The sequence below is a fragment of the Octodon degus genome, unplaced genomic scaffold (assembly GCF_000260255.1).
Source record: "Octodon degus isolate 3935 unplaced genomic scaffold, OctDeg1.0 scaffold00012, whole genome shotgun sequence".
NCBI classification, from domain to species: Eukaryota; Metazoa; Chordata; class Mammalia; order Rodentia; family Octodontidae; genus Octodon; species Octodon degus.
The window spans coordinates 3,303,954-3,317,728 of record NW_004524588.1 but is presented as its reverse complement, the minus strand read 5'-3'; the positions used below and the strand labels follow the sequence as shown (position 1 = coordinate 3,317,728).

Here is a 13,775-nt window from a genome sequence, read left to right as displayed (position 1 = left end):
ATGCAGTGTATTATTTGTTGAAACTGTACTTCCGATTTGATTTGAAACTGTCTCATTGCTATCTGTTTATCAATAAAACTTTGAAAAAATAAAAATAATGTTCTCTTGAAAGATACCAATAAAGTTTAATGCATGAATTAAAAAAAAAAAGAAAGAAATGAGAGGAGACTCTCCCACGTTCACACCATAAATGAGTAAGAGGAAGAACTCTGTCTCCTTCAAGGGCAGGAGGAAAAGGGAAGAAGGGACAGTTCATTTCTCCACACCTCTGATGATTCACCAGGGTGGTATCTCACTGGAAAGGTATTTTCCTTAATACTTTGTTCTTTCTCCTCCCTGAAGCTCAATGCTGTCACTTCCCCACCCCTTAAAGAACTGCTGTCCATGGGCAAGCAGTTGTCATCACAAATCATAATCCCCTGATGATTATGAAGGACTTTGCACCTGGTGACTCTAAGCCTTGGCAGAGACTGATGGAGCATTTGCCTAAGGTCATTTCCAGCACTGGGCAGAGGTCAAGGAAGGCAAAGACTCCTGTCCCAGCTTCGACCTGCAGCTCCCCCTTCTTGTGTGGCTGTACAGAGGGCTGTTGTGTCTTGGAGCATCTGGGCTCCCGCATAGCAAGATCCAAGAAAAGTAATGGGCAGTATAGGGGGTGGAGAGAAGAGAAAACCCAATTCTTCTAATTAAAGAAGAAAGCAGATATGGTGGGACACTTGAGAAACTGAGGCAGGAGGATCACAAAGTTGAAGCCAGTACAGACTATATATTGAGACTCAAAACAACAAAATGAACCTTTTGATTTTTTTATTATAAAAATTGTTATAGCTGGACCCCAGATAGACATCATTACATTACTTTTAAGCCAATCCTAGAAATCATGTAACTTTATCCATATTTTAGTACATCTCTCTAAAAAAAGTAAAAACTCCTTCTCAATCAAACAAACTAACAGAAGCTTTGTAATGTCAATAGCTAGTTAGGATTTTTGGTTTTTATTTCACTTTTTGTTTCTGGGGGCTGGCTGCACAGGGCACCCCTTGTGCTAGGCATGCCTTCACCCACTAAGCCATGCCTCCAGTCCCTCTAATGCCTTTTTGAAAAACCTCTTAGTAAATATTTTTTATCTGACTAATTTTTTGGAATTTCCATTGTAATTCACCTCTATTAACCCTCCTCCACCCTTTCCCCAGCCTGATGGATTGCTCAACAGGTCCGAAAGGTCTTATGTCATAAGGACTTTGCATCTAGTCAGGAAAATAAACTCATCAGGGTCATCAACAGGCAGCCTGCACTGAGAAAATGCCGTGACCCCAGACAACAGTCCAGATGAGGGAAAGACGCCAGGAAGGTGGACAGACAGGACATAGGTCTGAGAAACTCCAATCAGTGGATGCTGCCTTAAACCCTTTTGAATGAATCTGGAGTACAAGAAAGATTTAAAAAAAAAAAAAAGTAAATGGCTCAGGAGAAGAATAAGGTAGAAGAAGAACCAAAAAAAAAAAAAAAAAAAAAAATAGGAAGAGGAGGAAAAAGAAAAAGAAGGAGGGAGGCAATGACTAGGCTCAACCCCAAGCTCTCTCAGTTACTCCAGCCCTTAAGGAAGAATGTGTTTTAGGCGCCACAATGTCAAGTCATTTACCCTCTCAGAGTCTGTCCCCTCTGCTAAACTAGGAGGTCTAAGCTCATGCCCACTCCCCTGTGCTACTCTCTGCAGAGATGGACACCACCAGATCTCTTTGTCCCATCCCCCTACTGTCTTTCTTGCCCCATCTCTTGGCACCAAGATTATGTGCCATAGACTTCTAACCAAAGCCCAAACCATGGCTGCAGCTAAGGCTGAAGTATCTGAGTGAGGGTCGCAGGAGGGACAGCAGAGGAAGGCTCAGCTGAAGGACCAAGTCAGGGGTTGCTGAAGCAATGTGGAGCCCAGGCAGGCACCTGACCACATGCAGCACTAAGACAAGTGCCGAAATATAATGTGCCTCCTCACACCTAGTGTCCAGTCTGAGACTCCTCTCTCACACCGGAAGGTGAGGAAGGCGCCTCAGGCCGCCGACGCTTGGCGTGGCAGGCTGCCCGAAGGACTGTTTGGATGAATTTCTCTAGGACCTAAAACTTTGCTACAATTGAGTCTTCTCTTCTTTAGGAGATTTACCTCATTCTGTCACCTAAAAACGATGGCCTTCCTCTTAAGACTGCCTTTGGAATAACACCAAATAACTTGATGAAGCTGAGCCTTTCTGCCATGTCAGAGAAATGAATTTGTGATTTTCCAGCATTTCAGTTTTTTCTCTATTCTCCAATCCACTGTGTCATGAGCAGTAATGATAACAGTTACACATAATGATGAATAAAGATAGTGACAACCACTATCACATCCTGAGCCGAGAACTATGCTGAGTGTTTGTTTTAACACATATTGTCTCTTTCACATGTTTTTACATATAGCATCAAACTTACTATCCCTGCAGCCTGTTTATCGGTTCGCTCTTAGAGAGATGAAGCTGTAGACCCTGGGTCACATGGAAGGGGATTGCTCCATGGGCAGTGACAATCATAATCCAGTCTTTCACTTCATCTCCCAGTCATTGCCCAGGTCTCTAGAGTTTTCTCCCTTGGCCCAGGCTCTCTCTATTTAAATCATCACAGTCAAGCTCTGGTGTGCTGAGACCTCTCCAAAACAGGTCATCTTAACCTATAGTCATTCCGTTTTCACTCAAGAAACATTTAAATGAGTAGTTTGTGTCAGGTACCATGCTAAATGTGCAATAATGCCCACCAGTGTGGTCACTGCCCTTCAGGGACCAATGGAGACAGTCACAGCGACATACAGAGTACAGGGGATCCCAGGGGCACATGGAAAACCTGTTCTACCTCATGGCAGGTGCTTTAGAGAGGAAACCCAGGAGAAGGGGAAGGAAAGATGACCAGATGAAGGCAGAGCATTTGTGTGAGTGGAGAGGAGGCAGGGTTTGAGGACTACAGGGATCCAGGTGAATTCCTAGACTTCCGGTTTAGGGAAATGAGTGCTACCATTGCTCCGTGACAGATGTGCGGAAGAGAGATTCTTTTTTTTTTTTTTTTTTATGATTACATTTTTATGAAATGTCCAGAAAAGGCAAATTTATAGAGACAGAATATAAATTAGTAGCTGCTGGGGGCTGGAGGTAAGAGCAGGGATTAATTACAGGTGAACATAAGGGATTTTTCTATAGGAATGAAAATATTCTAAATCTGATTTAAGATGATGACTGTACAACCTAGTAAAGTTACTAAAAATCACTGAATTGTATTGTTGAAATAGGAGAATTTTATGATATGTAAAATATACTACAATAAACTTGTTTTTCAAGTTTAAGGTTGTATTTTTTCTTATGCAATGGCACTGCAGGCTTAAATTAGTGCTCCTTTGCTGATAATAAAACACAATGAATTTTTGCCTACCACTCTCTTTTTTTATTTATTTCTGTCGAAGAGAGATTCTGAGTTCAGCTTTCAGGACATGAAGACGGAGCCCTCCAGGAATGGCAAGCGCTAAGTCCTCCTGGAAGTTTACTCTGAGCCCTGTACTTTCATTTGATCTTCACAACAATCCTGGATTATGTTCCCTACAGGTGACGAACTGAGGCACAAATCTTCAAAGCATATAAGTATCTAAGAGCATTTTCTATCTTGACAGGAATTTGGTGCTAACTTTTTAATTGAAATATTCATCACACTTTTAGAATACACTTATGTGTGATGAGTTAGTACCAGTGCTGACCAGCCCTTCATCAGCTAATAGAGCAGGCCTATGTTTTTGGCTTCCTCTTTGTTATTTGCTTTGCACAGTTGCTGAGCAAATATTTGGGACTAAGAGTGGCCACTGAGTTGTATCCAAAGCAAGTTATTCATTAGCAAGTTTCTTAGTTAATTTTCTAGTTGCTGAGACAAATTACCCAATACCCACACAACATGTGAACAGAGGAAAGGCTTATTTAGCTCACAGTTTATAGAGGTTTCAGCCTGTACTTAACTGGCTCCAAGGCAGAGTGGCAGATGGCAGGCAGGCGTTGTGGAGGAGAAACAGTTCGCTGCAGGTAAAGGAGAGCAAAGCAAACAAGGGGCAGCACCGCTCTTTCCATCCCTGTGTCTTATCCAGGCTACTGTGGGTGGGTGGCAAGCACACCCTTAATCCCAGTGCTCTTGATCTTAACCAATTCCATGTCACATAGTGTAAATCCAGCTACTTCTTTCTTCTTCCTCTTTTTTTTAAAAAAAAAAACATGTTTAGTATAGGGTCTACAGGGTCTCACTACACAGATTGGAATCCTGGTGATCCCCCCGCCCCCCCATTCCTGCCCCTCCCTGCCCCCCACCCCCCAACCCCCCCACTCCCCCTTGCAGCCCCCCAAACGCTGAGATTATACAGGCATGCACCACCACGCCCAGTCTCAATCACTGTCTCAGCATGCCCAGGGGTGGGGCCAACACAGCATGGAGATGGAACCCTGGTCCATGCGCTCTACCTAAGCAGGCACTTTAATCCACTGAGCCCCTAGCTACCTCTTAAAAAGCCCCACCTATGACAGCATGAGGCTTTGGGGGTACATCTAGAGACATTCTGCCCCTGGCCCTCCCGAAGACCTCTGTACAATTCTTTTAGACAAAATGAATTTAGACCATCTCTAAGAGTTGCTAAGGTCCTAGCAGTTTCAGCATTGCTGTAAAGTCCAAGTCCCAAGTCTCCTCTGAGATAGATGGCAGAGCCTTAACTGCCAGACACTGTACAAATTAGAAGAAAATTAAACGCTTTCAACATTTAAAGGCACAAGATAGACATTTTCATTCCAAAAGTTATAAACAGGGGATAGCAAGGAATAGGAACAAAGCAAGACCAAAATCCAGTATGACAAACATTTAAGTCCCACAGTTGCACCGCCAGCATGCCCAGCACCTTATGGCAAGTTACAAACTCCAAGGAGCTTGGGTGACTTCTGATGGTTTTAATTCCCATAGCTTCTTTCTTTGGCTGGCTTTGCTCATTCTTTGCAGCTTTCCATTGACAACCTACATGTTTGGCTTTTCCGACCTTCTGGGGTCTCCACTGCACCTTCAGCTTCTCACTCACAGCTTCACACACTGCCCTTTCAGGAGCACTGAAATCTAGGTGGAAGCCTTAAGCCCAGAACTCTGGCATTCTGCGTATACCTAAAACCAGCACTACATGCCAACATCAGCTATCAGCTGGAGTGGTATCCAAGCTTTCTGGTCTTCTGACTGTAGGAATCCAATGCCTATGAGCCAAGTCCCAAGGAACAACTTCCATAGGCCTCTGCCACTCTGGAACATGGTGCCTTGGGGCTCTTTTCTCAAGGCAGTCTTTCATTTTTACAATTTGAGGCTGCAAAGGGTGGAGTCTGGCTGCTTCTTGAAGTGCATTCAGAACATCTTTTCTATTCTCCTGTCCCCTTTCCACAATCAAGATTTCTTCTGCTCTCTCTTTACAGTCCTTGGCTTTCCTGGAGCTTTCTGCCCAAACTCAAAAATATTTTAAATCATTCTGCTGGGCTCTTTGCTCTTGATTTTCAATTTAAATCTGGCTAAAAGCCCTCAACTTTAGCCATACTAACACCTCAACATTAGAATGTCTTATAATTTCTTCTGACAGATTAATTAATCTGCCACTCTTAATCTCAGTCTCAAGACACAAGCAAAACACAGATAAACTTTCTGTAAAAGCATAACACATACTGTCTAGAGTCCAATGGCCAACACAGTCCTTCTTCCCTCCTGAAATCTCTACAAACCCCTGAATTTAGTCTTTGCCAGCAGATTTTTGATCAGCATTGTAATCTTCTGAGGTCTGTCCAGGACCTCCCACCAAGTACAGCTGCAGGACTTTCAGCTCTCCTTTTTCACCCAGCCTCTTCAAATCTTTCCTAACTCTTCCCCTTCCCACAACCCACTCCAAAGACTCTTAAACCACATCTTCAGGTACAATCCCAGCAACAACTCCACTTCTCTGATACCAAATTCTATTTTAGTTACTTTGGTCATTGCCGAGACAAAATATCCAACATCCATAAGTTACGGGAGGAAAGGTTTATCTAGTTTACAGTTTGTAGAGATGTCAGTCCATATTTTCCTGGCTCCAAGATAGAATGGCACATGGCAGAGGGACACTGTTGAGGAAAGACAATTCACTGCAGGAAGAAAACAGCAAAAGAGAGCAAGGGACAACCTCAGCTCTGTCCCTTCTGTCTTATCCATGCTACTTTTGGGTGGCTATCACACACACCCTTGATCCTAGTACTCTTAATCTTAGTATTGCACCATGAATCAGTTCCAGCATCAGACATTCTATATCTAGCTACCTTGGAAAAAAGCCCCGCCTATGACTGTATGATGCCTGGGGCGGGGGATGCAGGATCTAGACAGAAACCATAACAGCAAGTGTGAGTAATGGCGAGGAAAAACCTTGGAGGATGAATATGTGTTGATGCTAAGCTGCATATTTTTGTGCAGGCTAAGTTCTTTCAAAGGAGGCACCCCACAGAAGTTTCTGTGCCCTTCAGAAAGGATTAGTTATACAGACAAAATATCCATAGGGAAACCACTCATACCCCCTGCTCTGAGTGGCCACCCAAATCTGATGACATAAAACTGATGTTTCATGACAACATCAGATGACTAACATATGACTAGCACCAGTGAATTGAGTTTCCATAGTTACTGAGAGGAAATAAACCACCATAGCACTGTGGACAGCTCCAAACAAGTGCAAAGACTATGTTCATTCCATTTTCTGGACTTTCAGGCAGTTCTGTGGAACTATTATCTCCTCCTTTCATTCTGAATAGGGTGGGTACACTTTAAAGTAATGTGAATATAAAATAAAATATTGGAAATCATTTTTAAACTTAAGAGTTTGAATGAAGCTTCCAGATCTCTTACAGCTAGACTTCTGAGACATGAAATTCCCAGCGAATACAGGAAGAAATGAAGTAATCTACAAAATATCTGAAAGCGGGGCCAGGGAGATGGCTCAGTAGAATAAGCGCTTCCCTGGCAAGTGCAAGGACCTGAGTTCAATCCCAAGTTCTGAAAAAAAAAAATCTGAAAACACTGCAAGATCCCTCATTTAAATACTTATTTCAAAATATGAAGGAGGGGACCGGGGAGATGGTTCAGTGGAGTAAGTGCTTCCCTTGCAAGCGCAAGGACCTGAGTTCAATCCCCGGTTTTAAAAAAAAAAAAAAAAAAAAAATATGAAGGAAGAAGCTTGCTGTTTAGCTCAGTTGTTTAAAGCACTTGCTTGGGCAAATTCAGATAAGGCACAGGGACCACAGTTCAATCCCCAGCTCCACATTCTGCACTACAGCAGCCCTTAAGGCAGCCTGAGCAAATCAAAAATAAAAAATAAAAAAATAAAGCAACCTTCTTAAGTTTTGGGGCCAAGGAGATAGCTCTGTAGAATAAGCTCCTGCCTGTCAAACACAGGGTCTTGAGTGCAATCCCCGATACCACAAAAAAAAAAAAAAAAATTGCTCAAAATATGAGGGAATCTTGAAGAGGGGACAGAGGAGAGTGGGAGGGAAATGAAATTAAAGGAGGGAGGTTATGAAGTGTGCTGAACACATGCCAAATCTCTTCAAGAATCATGAATTTTTTTTAACAGAATATATTTATTGGAGGGAAAGAAAGCTTCCGCCCGAGAGGCGGACAGGAGGGGGACCCCGAGCGGTTGTCCCCCGGATCATGAAATTTTTTAAAAAAAAATTAATGACAATACATTTACATTAGATTCAACAAGTCCACATTTAAACGTATCATCTCTCCCTAAACTCTTGTATTTCTAAGTACTGAGAATGGCATTACTATCTACTTACTTACCTAGTGGATTTAAAAATACTATATTGGCTAATGCAAAAGAAGTGGGGAAAAGAAGATCGTATAGAATGAGATTAGATGACAACAGCAAACAACTACTGTTGTGATAAATATAAATGATAACTTTTATTTTTAAGACATTAAATGAAACCATTCCGTCCCTAAGAACTTCACCTAAAACAAAGGAATTGAGCAAGACTGTAATATATGAAAGACAAAAATAAACACAAAAGAAAGAATACTCATTTTTAGCTCTGTTTCTCCAACAGACAGGCACAAAAGTAAATAGCTTGCAGAAAATAAATGAATTAAGCAGGACTTGAGATTTCAGTAACACACCAAGTTGTAAGCTTGCTTCGTGAATAGAAATAGTCCACAAAGATAAAACCGCTGTTAACTTTCATGCACCAAACAATATAGCACCAAAATATTTAAAACAGAAACTATCAATATAGGAGTAACCAAAAGAAATACTATTTCTAGAAGGAGTGTTTAAATACTTATCAGTCTTTGTCAGATGAGATACACAAAATGAATACTACAGTAAATTTTTATAAATGCTTTATGGTCATTCTAAGGGAAATATTCTCTATCATCATAGCTTTTTAGCTATCTATGAATACTCATATACTTCAGTCAGTGATGGTGGTGCACGCCTATAATCCAAGGACTCAGGAGGCTGATGCAGAAGAATCGCTGTGAGTTTGGGCCAGCCTGGGCTACACAGTGACTTCAAGGCCAACTTGAATTGCATAGTGAGATCCTGTCTCAAAATGCAACAACAAAATCCTAGAATTCAGAGTCTCTGTTTCAGGGGTTAGCAAGCACGTGCTCTACAAAGACCCAACGAGCAGGCTCCGTACCCCACACCTTCCTAGCACACAAGCAAGTAAATGAGTGCTCATGAGCTCCCATAAAACCTGATTTACAGAAAGAGAACATGGGCTATATTTGTCCACTGACCATAGTGTGTCACCCCCTGCCTCATACAATTGCTTCTGTGTAAGTGGTCATGGGATGTTGACCAAAAATTTAACCGGGGATTGAACTCAGACCCTTGCGCTTGCCAGGGAAGTGCTTATTCCACTGAGCCATTTCCCCGGCCCCTGGGTCCAGAATTTTTAAAAATTTAAAAACCACACAGTCAAAACTCTTCTGTACTCTTTGTAAATTTTATGTTGCCACTGAGAGATAGAATATTTAAAAAGTAGTTTCTGAAAAAGATTCCTGACAGACATGGTGGAGCACACCCGCAATCCCAGCACTCAGGAGGCTGAGGCAAGTGGATCATTGTGAGTTTGAGACCAGCTTGGACTACAAGGTGCGCTCAAGGCCAGCCTGAACTGCACAGCAAGACCCTGTCTCAAAAAGACAAAAACAAACAAACAAAAACCTAAAATAAAGAAGACTCCCACCCCAGGTATGATGACACAAGCTTGTAAGCCCAGCATTAGGGAGGCTAAAACAGGAAGATTTCAAGTTCAAGGCCTACCCTACACAATGAGTTCAAACCCAGCCTGAACTACATAGTGAAATCTTGTCTCAAAAACAAAAACTAACCAGGCACGGTGGTGCACGCCTGTAATCCCAGGACTCCGGAGGTTGAGACAAGAAGATCTCTGCTAGCTCAAAACCAGCCTGGGAGGCTACAAAAGAGAGCACAAGGCCAGCTGGAACTGCATGGTGAGACCTTGTCTCAAAATACACACACACACACACACACACACACACACACACACCATAAATAAATAAAATTCCAAAGGCCACACATGCAGATATACAGGAGCCAAATGTTAATACAGGAAAGGAGCTTGAAATCTCCCCCACTTCTCTTTATAAGGAGCCAAGACCTAGGCCTTTGCCTGAAGACATGAACCTGCACCCACAGAAAACAAAGCAGGCTCCCAGACTCCATGTTGGGAACTCCTCTTAGGTGGCGGCACTGTTCAGCTCACTGCTTTCCGTGTGAGCCCTGCCCTCTCCATACCCTTGAAGGAGTCACTCCCGCTCTCAGGTAGGGCTCTCGGGTATGGCCTTTCCACCCTTCCTCCCTCTCATTCCTTCCCTCACCCACACCCTCCTACAAGCTGCTGGCCCTTGTATCTGAAGTGGCTAAAGAATTCCCCTTAGGCCTCCTCCCCTCACCGCAGAGGCTGACAAGCCCTCCCACAGGTGTGCTGGGGAGCAAACCCACCGAGCAGAACCCTGGCCTGCGCAGAAGCCAGGAGAGGCCTCCGATTCCTTGACCCAAAGCAAGACTGGCAGTCTTGAGGGTACTGGCAGAACCATCTTTGGCACTAAGGTCATTCCCAAGTGCTCCCTCGCTCTTGGCGAAAGGTGCGATGACCCTGAACCTTCAGCCTCCACCTGCTCCCGAGCAGGGGCAGGGAGAGGGGTGTGGCAGCACTCACCACCTTACTTACAGAGCAAAGCAGTGGCTTCTAGGTCTACTCCTCCAACTTCAGAAGAGCACGCTTTTGGGCAAGGAACACTTAAGAGGAAACCTTTCCCTCTCAGTACAGCAGCGTCTGTCACCAACTCCTTCCACCTGTCCCCACCATCACCACTTCTCCTAGCCCCTCTCCACATCCAATCCCTCCCCATCCTCTAGGATCTTTCTCCCTTTCTTCTCTTCCCCTAAAAAGATCTCCGAACTGATCTACTGCCTCGCCAGGATTCCACCCACTAAGTTTGCAGGATGGATCTGGGTAGAAACTAACCCCGGCGATCTCCTTACTTTCTGTCAGGATTTTAGCCCCGGAAAGCCTAGAAAACAAATTCTGCGTTGGGTTAAACTACGAGAGCTGGACTTGTGCGCGCGTGTTTTCTCGTTGCCCGCTCTCTCCCGGATTTCGGCCCCTCTTGCCCCACCGCCCCCGAGCGCCACGTCCCTCAAGGGGTCCCATCTGGAGGCCCGGGACGCTCGAGTCCTCGCGCCCCACTTACCCTTGTGTGCCGGCTTTCGGCTTTCGCGGTGAACTTGGCGCTGCCTCGCGCGCGTAGACTGGAGTCCCGGCCCGCGGTGCTGGGGGCGTCCCGAGGCTGCGTCTCCGTCTAGATCCAGCCACCTCGGATCCAGCGCCCGCCGCGCAGCGCAGTTATAAAGGCGGTCTTGGCCGGAGGGAGGCGCGGGTGAGTGCGGGGACAAGGGGCGGGGAGGGTCGGAGAGAAGACACGCCTATTCCAGTTCCAGGCACTTCGTGCTGTTATGAAAATAAAGTCACCGTGCAGGGAACGAACCAAAACCTCTGACGTCAGAAGCACAGTCAAAACAGAGCGGGTCCAGAGCTCAGGGCAGGCAGGGCCCCCGGGGACCCGCTCCTCCGGGCCCTGCGGGCTGTCACCTGCTGGGGAAGCCACGCCCGCCCTCCCTCCCCACCCGCGCTCCCGTCCCGAGAGCTTGAAAGAGCCAGCTAGATCCTAGCGGCTGCTTTGCCCGTCTCCAGGGGACAGGACAGGGTCTCTCCTCGTTCCGCTTCCTGCCCGTCGCTCCCGGAGCGGAGTGGGAAAATAAAATAGGTGACCACCTGCGCCCCAGCCAGAGCCAGGTAAAAGCCAAGGACCAGTTCCCGGCCTGCTCCAGAGCGATCTCAGCAAGGCCACTGGTCCCAAAGGCAGTCTCAATCTCTGCGCTCCTGTTTCCCCTAGGGCTTGACAATGCAGGCTAATGGGAACAGCCCGGATAAAATTATGAAATAAAGGAACTTACCTTTGGTGTCTGGCTCCCCCTGCCTCCCTCCGGGTCCACTCCTCCCGGGATATCAGGCCAGTTCTCTAAAACTCGCTTCTGTTTACTCATCCAACAAAGTCCAACAAACCCTGAAGTAGCTGTTCCCAGGTGTCAGGGCCCGGCTAGGATTTACCCTTCTGCCTTGTGGGAAGGAGGGGAACCCGTGACCTGAAGGTGGTGCTCAGCACACCTACCCCATTAACCTGCAGCACACCTGCTCCACTAACCTGCGTCTCTGCACCGTAAAAATAAGGTCCAGGGCTACAAAGATTTTCCTGAGTCTAAAGCACTGGTGAAACATGAACCCTCACCCACGCACATGCAAGGCTCTGAGTTCTATCTCCAGCACCAACACATTTTTAGCAATGTGACTCTTTGGAAACCACATCTCCACCTATGCTAGGTTTTTATTACACTCCAAAGAAACCACAGCCAATACTGTGAGGCTTGAACATCTCCCTTGAGGCCTGCAGGCCAGGGAGCTCCAAGCCCACCTGCTCCACTCCGGGGATCCCAAGGGCGTGAGCCAGGAGGGGGGTATAGCAAAACAAGGGAGCTTTTGGTTACTCTGGACCTCAACGTTCTCATCTACTAAAGGAGGTTGAACTACACCACCACTGCACACAAGGACAATAATCAAGCCACAAATGCAAGCCACATACACGTCACATTTTCTAACAGCCACATTAAAAGAAACAAGAACAAGCTAGGTGTGATAGTGCAAGCCTATAATGTCAACACCCTTGGATGCTAAGGCAGGAAGATAGAAAGATGGAGCCCAGCTGGACAATTTAGTGACTTTGCAAAGGCCCTGGGTTCCGTGGAGGTGGCAGTACTGAGGATTAAACCAGGACATTCCTACTGAGCTATACCTCCAGTCCTTTATTCTATTTTATTTTGAGACAGAGTCTCACTAATTCCCCCTAAGTTATCCAGGCTGGGCTTGAAGTTATGATCCTCCTGCCTCAGCACCCCAGACTGCTGGAATTATAGGCTTGTGCCACTACACCAAGATATCATAATCGTGTATTTCATTTAACTCAAAAGATCCCTATGTTACTTTTCTTGTTGCTGGAACAAAATACCCAACACCCACAAGTTAAGGGAGGGAAGGTTTATTTAGCTCACAGTTTTGTTTTTGTCCATCATTGACTGGCTCAAAGGCAGGGTGTCTTGGCAGGCAGGGATCACAGAAGAGAAAGAGTTCATGGTTGGCAGAAGGCAGCAAAGCAAGCAAGGGGTGACCACAGCTCTTTCTACCCCTTATATCCTATGCAGGGTATTTAGGGTGGGTAGCACTTATATCCTTAATCCTAGCACCCTTGAGCCTAGCACTGCACCATAAATTGATTCCGGTGTCCCATACTGTAGCTCCAGCCACCTTTGAAAAAGCCCCACCTAGGACTACATGCAGTTTTAGGGGGACATCTGGAAGTGAGCCATAACATAATCATTTCAATATATAATCAATATTTTTAAATAGTATGGAACTGTTTTGCATTCTTTTGTGAAACCATGTCCTCCAAAACCCAGTGATTATTTTATTGGTACCGCTCAGGTTGGTTTGGATCAGCCTAAGGTCAGAAGCCCTGTGTGCCTAGCACCCGCCACACTGTACGGCACAGGCCTGGTTGTCCAGGAGGGCTCTTCAGCTCTGGCTTCTTAGGATCTGAGTCACCATGTGTGTGGCGAGATTCGTGACATCACACGAAAGACGTCAAGTCGAGGAGGAAGCAAAAGCAGAGGGAGCATGACTTAATTGCGGGATCTCTTCTTTCCTCTTGCGCTTCCTCCTCGGCATAAGAAATCTGGGAAAGCTGCTGAGAGCCTGGTGAGCAGGCTCTATTTTCCCAGTTGATCATCACTGCCTGGGGGTATCTGGCTGTCTGCTCCAGGAGCATGTGAGACAGGGGGCTGGTGTGGGATGATCACTGGGAAAGCGCTATCTCTGGTCCTTATTCTTCATTCTGCCCTCCACTTTGGTATCTCCCTTCTTCTCTTGGTGTGCTCTCCCCTATCCTTTTTTCCTTCTTCAAGCTTCTCTCTCTCTCTCTCTCTCTCTCTCTCTCTCTCTCTCTCTCTCTCTCTCTCTCTCTGGCAGAATCAGGGATTGAACTCAGGCCCTTGCACTTACCAGGCAAATGTTTATTCTACTGAGCCATCTCCCTGG

At 45.6% G+C, this 13,775-nt stretch overlaps 1 protein-coding gene across 1 annotated transcript in view; it reads right to left on the bottom strand.

Annotated features, from left to right (window-relative positions):
- Gprc5a (G protein-coupled receptor class C group 5 member A) overlaps positions 1–11,055 on the bottom strand; it is a 48,930-nt gene extending 37,875 nt beyond the window's left edge. Inside the window, exon 1 of the mRNA XM_004626079.2 lies at positions 10,822–11,055. The gene's annotated coding sequence lies outside the window, so the exon portion shown is untranslated. The remainder of the gene's footprint in view (positions 1–10,821) is intronic.
- Between the last annotated feature and the right edge of the window lie 2,720 nt (positions 11,056–13,775).